Genomic DNA, 12,092 nt, shown 5'->3' on the forward strand with positions numbered 1-12,092 from the left:
CTAGAAATTGGAGGAGACCAGGAAGTTCCCTTTTAATAAAGGGTGGGATTTGAGTTCAGTCTTGAAGGAAGCCAGGAGGTGGAAGTAAGGAAGGAGGGTGTTCCATGCATGAGGGATGGGCAGAAAAAAAGGCTTAAGTTGGAGAATGGAGCGTATGTGTGTGTGTGTGTGTGTGTGTGTGTGTGTGTGTGTGTGTGTGTGTGTGTGTGTGTGTGTTCTTCCTTCGTTGCCAAAGAAGACCATGCCATCAGAGAAATGATGACATGACTTGCACTTGACTTTGTTTTGAGAGAGGGAGGGCTGTGCAGATCACCAGCCTCACTTCTCCTCCTAAGCCATCTGAATTCAGTGGCCAGATATTCATCAGGATGACTGGAGATGACCCAGGATGAGGCATTTGGGGTTAAGTGACTTGCCCAGGGTCACACAGCTTGTGAGTGTCAAGTGTCTGAGGTGAGATTTGAACTCAGGTCCTCCTGACTTCTGCACTGGTGCTCTATCTACTGCACCACCTAGCTGCCCCAGAGAATGGAGTACCATACAAAAGAAGAGGAAAAAGGTCTTCATGGTTGAATTACAAAGAGATGGAATTCACCACCCCTGCATGTTGGCACCCTAACAAAATCCCATTGCACAACGTTAGGTATGACTCTACATTTAATTATGTGAACTTATGCATTCTCAGTTGTTGTGCCTACCCTGCCAAAGGGTATCACACTGCAGGTAAAAGTGAGCACACCCTTCCCTCCCCATGATGGAACAAATGTGTTTCCTTGATTCCCAATGCAAAGTAAAGATAATTTCTGCTTTTATTGTCACTGCTCATGTTTTATTAGTGATGATTTCTCTTGTTAGAACAAGTAAGGAAGAAGGCACAGGTCCCTACTCTGAGCCTATATAGACTTCCTAGAATTCTTGGTCCACTGAAGAATAAGGATACTAAGTTGGTTTGAAGTAAGTGAATTTTGTAATACAGTCCTCATTCTAAAAGAGAGTGTGGTATTTTAGTTTTGGGATATTCTGATAAAGAATTTTCTTTTCCTAGAAGCCATCTTTGGCACACCCTGTAAGTATGGAGCATAGTAGAGCTGCCTATGAGATTGATATGAGAACCATGTGGAGAAGGAATATGCAATCTTAGGAGATCTATCACACTGTCTTTCTGAATGAAGATAGGAATCTAACCTAATTCTGCTGAGTGCCTAACTTTATGTGTGGGTTAGAAGTATTGGACCCTTGGAATGTGAAAAGTCAGCCCCACTGCCAATTGTGAAAGAGTCAGTCATCTCACAAATGGGTCAGAGCCCACACACAGAAGACTATAAAAGGTCTTGTCTCTTAGGGCTTTTCAGTCCAACTGACTCCTTGGGAACCTCCTCTCATCATCCATCCAGAAAGGTATCTTTCCTGACAGTGGGATGGAGATGAGGGAGAACAAGCATTGCTTCTTCAAAAGGAGATTGGAGGATGAGAGAGAGAGGAGAGACCCAATCTAAAAGTTGGGGGAGGGGAAAGCACTCACGAAGGGAGAGCATCAAGACAAGAAAAGAAAAACCAACAAGAAGCGATGGGTGTGCACTGTGGAGAGGTTAGAGGTGTAGCTTCCAGGACTAGGGAAGTGATTATCCCTCTGTGCTGGGCACTCCTTCCATCACATCTAGGCTATTGTATGCAGTTGTGGGCATCATATTTTAAGGAATTATATTGATAGAAAGCTGGCCTTAGAACTGAGAAGGTTTGAGTTCAGGTTACACAACTGTCATAGAATTGCTGTGTGACTGAGCAGTTCATTTAAACTCTCAGTTGGGACAGCCAAGTGGGACAGTGGATAGAGCACCAAGCCTAGAGCCAGGAGGGCCTGAGTTCAAATCTGGCTTCAGACACCTGCTAGTTGTGTGACCCTGGGCAAGTCACTTAACTCCATTGCCTCCAAAACAATAACAACAAAACCTTCTCAGTGCCCCAAATAATTCCCTAAGACTTAAAGTTAAAAACAACCCTTCCTGCCTCCCCCCTCCCCAATCTGTGCTTTCGTTGGTATAGGGAACTCCAGAGAGGGCAACTCCCTCTCCCAACAAAGATCATCACCTACTCTGCTCTGCAATTCATAATCTCAAAGAATTTCCTGGAGCATTGGGAGGTTAAATAACTTGTCAGAATCATACAGCCAGTATGCCACAGAGATAAAACTTGAACATTATACTAATGAAATCATAGATCCAGTGTTCCTCCCCCCACCAAAAAAAGAAACATGTTGGAGAGCAGTCAGAAGTGGGTAAGGAGGATGATGAAGGAACTCAAGGTTTGATCAACTGAAAAAAGTAAGGACATTTACTAACTTGTGACCCTGGGCAAGTCACTTAAACCCATTTGCCTCAGTTTCCTCATCTGTCAAATGAAGAAACTCATTTAGTTTCCTCTGTAGCTAGCTGTAGAGGGAAAGAGTAAACCATTCTAATATCTTTGCCAAGAAAACCCCAAAGGGTCCAACATGACTGAAACTGAACAACAACAAAGGGGGCATTTAACCTCCAGAAGAGAAAACTCAGCCCTGAATCTGATTAGCTATTTTTATAAATCTGAAGAACTGTCAGAAAGAAGAGGAATATACAAAGAAATATAATGTTTACTCCTCAAGTTTAGCCCCTCAAGGCAAAACTGAGAACTCTTGGTGGAAGGGAAAAAGATACAAATCTAGACTTGTAAAACTTCTTAACAGTCGGTGATGACATCCCAAGGAGGAATGGGGCATCCAAGGAGGTAGTGGTTTCCTCCTCCCTGAAGATCTTCACAAAAGGGCTAGATGAGCACTTCTCTGGTACGTTGTAGAGAGAATTCATTTTTTCTTTTTTATCTAGGAGGCCCCTTCTTGCTCTGAAATTCTCTAATTCTGCATTTGGTAAAATGAAAGCGGGGAGGTGAGAGCTAATGGCTTTGAAGTTATTGAGAATTTATTTGAACCAAATGAAGTCAATAGAACATAAACTCTTCAGTAATAGCAACCATTTTGTAATTTCTAGGGCCTAGGTTTTAAAATTTTGTTTGATCATAAGTAAAATGTATTAAGAATTTTATTTCAGGTAGTCTGCACTCTGTCTGCATGCTCTCTGTGCCTGCCCTGCTCTCTCCCGCCCAGCCCTCCTGCAAACACGGCCTCTGCAGCCACTGCCCCACCTGTGAGGATTGGGATTATTCGTGGAACTGGTCTAGATGATCCTGAAATTTTAGAAGGAAAAACTGAAAAATATGTTGATATAACATATGGCAAATCATCAGATACCTTGATTTGGGGGAAGGTAAAAAATGTTGACTTGATTGCAAGACATGGAAGGCAGTATACCATCATGCCTTCAAATATCAACTTCCAAGCAAACATGGGTCTTAAAGGAGGAGGGCTGCACTCACATTATAGTGACTACTGCTTGTGGCTCTTTAAGCGAAGAAATCCAACCTGGAGACATAGTCATAATTGACCAGTTTGTTGACAGGACAACCAAAAGACCTCGAGCCTTCTATGATGGAAGCCATGCCTGTTCTGCAGGAGTCACATTCCAATGACTGAGTCATTTTGCTTCAAAACCAGAGAGGTTCTCATAGAGACTGCTAAGAAACTTGGGTTCAAGTGCCACTCAAAGGGAACAATGGTGACCATGGAGGGACCCCGTTTTAGTTTTCAGGGAGAAAGCCTGATGTTCAGTGTTTGGGGAGGAAATCTGATCAATATCACCACAGTTCTGGAGGTGGTGTTTGCCAGAGAAGCTGGAATTTGCTATGCACCTTTGCTATGGTGACAGATTATGACTGATGGAAAGAGCATGAGGAAGTGGTTTCAGTTGATAATGTCATGAAGACTGAAAGAAAATTCGAATAAGGCCGTAAGTTTACTTCTCATTGCAATACCACAGATCGGATCTATGGAGTGGACAAAAACCCTATGCAACATGAAACACATGGTCCAATTTTCCATTATTTTACCAAGACACTGAAATGGTGTGGAAACTCAGAGGAGCAGAAGAGGTCCCTTTTTGAAGTAATTTCCAGGATGCATAATTACTACAAATAATAGAGTATCACATGTTTTGTACCACTTGTGAAATAGTTGTGGTGATAAAAGATTGTATTTACTAAAGAGTTTACTTTTGCTAGGTCTTGGTAGCTTCAGAAGTAAGGGGAACCTGAAGATTTCTAAAGGTACTTGGAAACAAGCTGCCATCCCAGTATCTCTAATGTTTGCAAGTTTAAGGAAAGAAATTTCCATGCTAAAGTGGATTATTTCTCCCAACGTTAAATGCTAACAGTATATTTTGCTCTGAGAAGTAGGTAGCTTGTTGAGTCTTTTCTGTTAGAAAAGTGCTTGACATTCTTTTTCATTGCCTGTCTTTCCAAGGAGAATTATATTTGTCTAGAGATGAAGACAATTCAAGAAAAAATATATGTATACATTTGAGTATTGTAGGCATTTTATTTTTGACATTTTATCTATTTTTAAAATTGTTGTTGCTTTTGTGGAACTGTGAATTACTTTATATGTGATTTATTAATTTGAGCTTTTTGATTTTTTAATAAAATCATTTTCTTGCCTACCATTAAAAAAAAGAATTTTATTTCAAATTTAAATGTAAGGAGGTCACTGATATATAGCAACCTTGATCACTTGTGTATATCTTTCAGCTTCCCTAAAAGTACTACCAGTGAAGCCAGAAGTCATGCCAGCCCCTTTACCAAAGCCATCCCAAATGCCCTGCCCTCCAGCCATCCTCCCATTCTGCCATGCCATCGTCCAGTCTCTTTCTGCTATGGTTCTATCTACTGTGGTTCTACCTATGGAGGACATACAGGATGCTGTCATCTTAGCTCTGGCAGAAGCTGAAGTTCTAACTCTGGGAAATGCTGGGGCTGCCTCTTTCCCAATGATCCAAAGAGATCCCATAGGCACAGGCACCAGAGTTCTTCCTGCTGGGACAACAGCAGCATCAGTGGGAGGAATAAGCAGTTTGGGAGTTCCAACAGTGGCTGATATAGAAAGATCTGGGGGCTGTTGATAAATTGCTTCCTTTCATCCAGAGGAGCAGCTTGGACACAGGCAAAAGAATCAATGACCTCTCCAAGACTAGATTCTCACCTCCCTTCTTTTCTGTGACCTGAACTAGTGAACGCTCCTTATGGTACCTCAGCTTTCACCAAAAGGCTCTTTCTGCTTTGCTCTCCCAGTCCCCTAGGACAGGACATCCTAGACATCATCCTGGATTCCTCAGCATTTCCTCTCCCATATCTAAACTGTTGCCTATTGCTTTCACCTTATCAACTTCTCTCAAATATACCATCTTCTCTCCTCTGACACTGACACCGTTCTGTTGCAGACCCTTACCACCTCACACATGGACTATTGCAATAGCCTTCTGGGAATCTGCCTGCCTCACTTCTCTTCACACTCTAATCCATCCATTGTTCAGCCACTAAAGTGATCATGTTACCCTGACCCCCACCCCCAACCTACTCAATAAACTACGTTGTCACTTCTGTCATGTCTGGTGCTTTGTGACTTCATTTGGGGTTTTCTTGGCAAAGATAGAGTGGTTTGCTATTTCCTTCGCTAGCTCATTTGACAGATGAGGAAACTGAGGCAAACGTGGTGAAGTGACTTGCCCAGGGTCACACACCAATAAGTGTCTGAGATCAGATCTGATCAGATAAGTCTCCTGAGTCTTCCTGATTCTAGACTAGATATTCTACCACCTAGCTGCCCTCAATAAACGACAATGGCTTCCTATTGCCCAGAAGCAAATGCAAAATGCTTTATTTGTCATTTAAAGCCTTTCAAAACCTAGTCTCTCCTGCCTTTCCAGTCTTCTTGCACCTGACTCTTTGATCCAGCCACAGGCTAGATCTTAGTTGGAATGCCAACTAACTAACAAGATGTCCCATCTCTTGGTTTTGGGCATTTTCTCTTGCTGTCCTCTATGCCTGTAATCCCTCCTCCACTCTAACCAGTGACCTCTCTGGTTTCCTTTAAGTCCCAACTAAAACCCCACAATTTACAGGAAGCCTTTTTCCAACCACTCTTCATTCCAGTGCCTTCCCTCTATTCATTATTTCTGATTTATCCTGTATGTGGCTCACTTTGTCTATATTTGTTTGTATGGTGTCTCCTGCATTAGATTGTGAGCTTCTTTTGCCTCTCTTTGTATTTCTATCATTTAACACAGGGCCTGGCACCTAGCAGGTGCTTAAAAAATGTTTGATTGATTGATTGACCTTCACACACACGAGTTTTCTGTTAGGTGATGAGTTGACTTCCTCTCTCACATACATTTTGGTGAAATCCTTGGCATTAAAATCTTCACCTCTAATTACTAACTGATGACAGAGCTTAGAATTTCTGGTATTTGCTGTCTTCTATTTGTTCCTTGTTCCCCTAGCCTGTTTCTCCCCTCAAGCCATCATACCCTTTCCCTCTTCTTTCTTCTGTATCATAAAGGGAGATATAAAAATGACTGAGGCCACTTCTCTGCATGTCTCCATCATGGAGGAACATGCTGTCCATAGTTATATCCTGTCCCCTGTGTTCCAGAATCTTGCTCAGTTTCTGAGCACACATGTAAGGAACAACATTTCCCCCCAACGTGGAAGCACTTCAGGTACCCAGTCTGTGCCAGGAGGCAGAGGGTCTTGGTCCACTTTTCCCAGGTTCTTTGATCATAGGTTCTATTGCAAAAGTCATCAAGGTTACATAAGAGAATTTTTAAGGGAGCTAATTTAGGAAAGAAGAAAGTGTTCCTTCTGGGAAGCTGGGACTGCTGGCTCAAGATCAGAGCAGAGAACAAACTGGGTTAAGCTGTGCCCACCTGACTGTAAAAGCAAGGACCTCAACATACACAGGAGGGCCTGATATCACAAGTTCTTTGATCTGCTTTTCTAAAAGGAAAGTCAACTTTTGAGCTGTCAGCAATCACTTTAATCAAACATATATATAATTCACTTAGTTCAGGGAAAAAGTCAATACTCTGAACTCAGAGAAAATACAAAGAGAGAAACAAAGACCAATCAACAAATGGGGCTTCCAGTTGCCTGACCATAAGCAATACAAATATCACAGATCAACAGACAGATCCAACTGTCTGACCATTACATACATACATAGTTACTAGAGAGACAAGCACAACATCTGGGTTTTCAAAGCCAGGGGGCTCCTTAGCAGTTGCCCAGAGTCTAGTCTGATCAAACAAACACTTCCAATGAGTAAGCCCCAAAGTAAAACCTCACCTCAGAGTATTTATATACTTTTTAGAGGAAGAGGGCATCACAATTCTTGAAAACCAGTGCATTATTAACAAAAGATGTGGGCCTTCCTAATTAAACTCCCCTTAATGGGAAGACCCTTTAATGAGTGGGGAAGATCTTTGATCTCATTACCATTACGCTGACCAACAGATGACTCTGGGACTTTCGCCATCCAGGCACAGCCAAGTGATGTTTTCCTCGGGCCTCGCCATGTCTCTTCACCTTTCAAAAGTCACGCAGAAGGCTGGAAGGAGGGAGTTATAAATCATGGATGTATTGGTATCCTCAGGACCTAGTACAGTATTTGATATATAGTAAGTGATGAAGAAGAAGAATACATTTATCTCATAATAGCTAGCATTTATGTAACACTTTAAAGTTTACAAAGACTCACAAACAACCCTGGAAGTAGATCCCATTATTATTTCCATTTTACAGATAAGTCAACTGACACTGAGAGATGTTTAATGACTTGCCCAGGGTCACACAGCTATTAACTATCTGAGGCCATATTTGAACTCTGGAGTATCTCTAACTCCAGGTCCAGCACTCTGTCTGTCCACTACACCTGAAGTATCAAACACTGGTTCTCCATGTAACCCAGAATATCCAGAGTGAGACCAGAAACAGATTAAAATGTAATTGAGAAATATCTACCAAAATAAATAAAAATACAATGGAACATAGATGATGATATTAATATGTGGTTTTTTAAGTCAATATACCCCTGCAGGGATCCTAATGTAGGGTTAAGTGGCCCCTGCATCTATCTGAGTTTGATACCATTGGTAAATAGCACGTAGTGGCTTAATAAATTTTTGTTGATTGATTAATTGATTAGAATCACCTGCTTAGTCAATTACCACAGAAGACTTTTAATCCAGGGATCATTGTCTAACATCAGGGCTCCTACTGCAGGTGTTTACACTCGTGTGTACTGTTAGTCACTACTTACCTGCTCACCAAGTTACATTTGAAGGTTATATCCAAGAAGTTAGCCAAGATATCAGAAGCATTTCTTAATCAAGCATGATGTCAGGAAGGAGAGTATTTGTACCAAATTCTTTCATCTCCTTCCCCATATTACAACTGGACACATGTTTCCTGAACAAATTCTATCCCTTCTCCTTCCTTCCTTATCTTCCTTTACACCAGCTCCCACTTTGCCCATTGATGAAATCAAGTCAGATCTTGGCTCACATTCTTCTAAGTATATGTAATAAGAAATCCTAATTCTCAGGACAACTACCTGAAATTGATATGTCATTGGTAATATTTATTTTCTCCGTATTGTCTTTTTTCAGTTTTCTTCAAGATGCCAAATTTTTCAAAATTCTCAGCTTTGGATCCCTCTGATTCATTCGTTGGTTCAGAAGCAAATAGGAGATTGGATTTAAGAGTCTTAGATAGTTTCTCTGGACATCAAGATTCCGTCTTTTGCCATTGTAATTGTGTACCTAGCTTGCCATGGAACACTTTTTTTTTTTCCCAAAAGGAGAAAGAAAACAATCCAGAGAAATGCAGATCTCCTATACTAGATAGATCAACATCATAGAAGCAGGGGCAGGGATCTACATATTGATGTCAATTCTTCAAAGATGCCTAGTTTCTTCTGTGTGGGTACTTCTTCATGTATAATCCCTCAGTGCTTTACTTCATCATTGAATGAAACCATTAGAATGCAGTGTGGGGTACAATGCAAATGGCTCTAGAGAGAGAAACTAGGTTCTAATTTTGCCTCTGCTACTTACTTCCTTTGTGACTCTAGGTAAATCATTGAGCCTCTTAGACCCTCTGTTTTTTTATGTGTAGAGATGTTTGATTAGGTGACTTCTAAGATTCCTTCCAACTTTAAATCTGTGATGCTATGAAGCATCATTTCTTTGAGTAGCAGAATTCCAGGCACTAGGCTAACCAAGCAGCTGGCAGTAGGGAACAACGATCAAGTTAAAATAGTCTTGAACCAAAATAACCAATTTTTAAAAATACAGTGCTAAGTAAACAACTTTATATAGGAGTATATAAATGGTCATGAGCATAATCTGAGGAGCTTAGAAGGTAAGAGCTGTGGCCCAAGAAGGATGGACCTCTAGACAACTCCAGACTCTTTTACTTTTTCCTCTTGTCTTCCCCCTCAATCCAACCCAGCACAAATGCATCTTTCACACACACACACACACACACACACACACACACACACACACACATACACACACACATAACAGCTACCTTCCTGGTGAGTGGAGCCATGTTGGAAAAAATCAATATGCCAGAGGCAAACTGGCACCTCTCTGAAGTGATTTGAATTCCCACGTGTACCACCTACAGTACTCACTGTGCAGGACATGAGTGATGGAAGAATTTGGCTTGGGGACATGAGCTGTCACCAGGGCATGCATATTGTGAAAGAGGCCCCACCTTCCCATAGCAAGAGCCTATGTTTTCACTAGCCAGGTGACAGTCTAGAACCTGTATAAAAAGTCTTCCACCTGTTTGCTACTCAGTTCATTACTCTAGAAGTGACGACGTCTCTTGGTTGAAGAACTGAGTGAAACATCCCTGGGAACCCAGTGTGGGGTGAGTCTCAAAGAGGAACCTGGAAGGAGAAGGCTATGGGGAGTCAGAGACAGAGGTGCATGGGGGGAGGATGGATATGTCAAGAAGTTACTTACTGGAATGGGGAGCTTTGGAATGTTAGAACTGGTTGGGGTTTCAAAGATCCCTGAGAACTCCTTTATTTTACAGATAATGAAACAGGCCAAAAGATATGATATGGCTTGCTTAGGGCCACATAACAATTTATTCTGGCTAGTTAGGGGCAGAAATGGGACTAGAATCCAGGTCCTCTCTGTAGTGTAACCCAGTGTCCTTTCTGCCTCATCATGATATACTCCTTATGGATCATATGGGATAAATGAGAATATGAAGCAAGAAAGAATGGGAGAGAGAAAAACCCAGTTTTGGAACATTGGTCTAAAAAACTTCAATCTTTGTTTTAGTTATAAGAATACATTCGTAAACATATAGATATATGTATGTATACTACATAGGTAATATTTTATTATATGATTATAGTGGAATATACATATTACATGTGTATATTGCCTATAAATGCCCTGATATGTATATAGTAATAGCCGCAGTATTTCATTTTGTACCACCCATTGAGACCTTTTGGAGTTAGTGGCAAATTGACTCCTTGTAGAAAATTTCCACTCAAAAAATAGATCTTGTCTCTGTCACTTACCACCCCTATGACTGCGGACAAGTAATTTCACTTCCCTAGAGCTCAGTTTCCTCTAAAGTAAATTAGGCCAGTGAGTTTCTCTCTATACCCTTCTAGTTCTCAATCTGTGGTCCAGGGATCTAACCAGAGGGATGTATTGCTGAAAGATTATTTGAGAGACTTCTTTTGTTTTACATACTAACTGTGCTATATTTCAAGAATGCCCAAATTCTAGGTCTGGGAAGGAAAAAAAATTAACTTGTGTTTTATATATGGTACTTTCTTCCAGGCTTGCTTAGACAGCAGAAAGATGTCTTCCCAGGCTTCAGCCAAAGGCTATCCCCAATGCTCCTCTTCGACCCCCATGCCAGCCCCTACTCCAGCTCCTTCATCTAGTGGATGCTGTGGGTCCAACTCAGGAGGATGCTGCGGGTCTAGCTCAGGAGGATGCTGTGGGTCCAGATCAGGAGGATGCTGTGGGTCTGATTCTGAAGGATGCTGTGGGTCCTCAGGATGCTGTGGGTCTAGTTCTACTGGATGCTTTGGAGGCTGCTGTCTACCTTCCCGGCGCCGCAGACGTCGAGGCTGCTGCTGCTGTGGGGATAGCAGTAGCCAGAGATCCCAGACCTCTGTAGGCCGGGGTGGCTCTGGCTGCTGCTCTGGAGGCTGCTGAGTTGGCCCCAGCAGCAAAAGTGAAGACCAGCCTACAAGGAGAATGACAGAAAAGGCTTCCCCTGCCTACTGCCTCCCCTTACTTCTCTTCCCCTCCCTTTGGAGATGTCTTGGGAGAGCTGAGTTTCCCCCAGAAGGTTAACTGCAGAAACCCATGCTCTCCTCTGATCCATGTAACTGCCTGATCTACACATAGAGGTCTTTCTCTATGGAGATTTCTCTGTGGACTCAGCCATATGCATTTTTTTTCTGCAGATACACACACAGTAGGCCCTAAAACAGTATTGGCTGACTAAATTTGATTTTGTGAATGTGTGATAATAAAGCGTAAAGGAATACCTCAATTTCTGGTTGTTTCTTATTCCTCAAATCTCTGTTACTACTTCCCTGATGAAATTTTTCTAAGCATCTTTGGTCAGCTGGGAAAGACACAAAAATGAAGTCCCTGCTTTGGTCATGGACCAAGCCACCTCTGTGCACTATATTCAGGAGTAACCTTAGAGCTAAAGTGATGATAGAAGGAAGTAGAATCAGTGCCTTGCTATTCCCAAATGAATGGTGTGTCAGATGGGTAGAAATAACTCCACCTACAAGCAAAGTGTTGCAACGATTTTGATTTAGGATGTCGTTCCTCCTGAGGCACTCCTGGTATGTCTGGCTCAGCAGCCAAGTGTTTCATCAGGAGGTTGGGTTTCTGCCTTTGAGATATGAGGGCTTGTGGAAAGGGCTGCCAAGATAATGATAATAATAATAAATAGTAATAATAATGTTGGCACATTTATAAAGCACTTACTATGCTGCGCACTGTGCTAAGTGCTTTATGGTGCTTATCTCATTTGACCCTCACAACAACCCTAGGAAGTTGGTATTATTATTATCCTCCATATGAAGAAACTGAGGCAGACAGAGGGTA

At 41.9% G+C, this 12,092-nt stretch overlaps 1 long non-coding RNA gene and 1 pseudogene across 1 annotated transcript; both read left to right on the forward strand.

Moving 5' to 3' along the window:
• Positions 1-2,725: 2,725 nt before the first annotated feature.
• Positions 2,726-4,572, forward strand: LOC140523003 (S-methyl-5'-thioadenosine phosphorylase-like; annotated as a pseudogene).
• Positions 4,573-9,726: 5,154 nt separating this feature from the next.
• Positions 9,727-11,523, forward strand: LOC140523947 (uncharacterized). Its single transcript, XR_011973518.1, has 2 exons — positions 9,727-9,858; positions 10,797-11,523. It is a non-coding gene; the product is annotated as an uncharacterized lncRNA (long non-coding RNA).
• The last annotated feature ends 569 nt before the right edge of the window (positions 11,524-12,092 follow it).

The sequence above is a fragment of the Notamacropus eugenii genome, chromosome 2 (genome assembly GCF_028372415.1).
Source record: "Notamacropus eugenii isolate mMacEug1 chromosome 2, mMacEug1.pri_v2, whole genome shotgun sequence".
NCBI lineage: Eukaryota > Metazoa > Chordata > Mammalia > Diprotodontia > Macropodidae > Notamacropus > Notamacropus eugenii.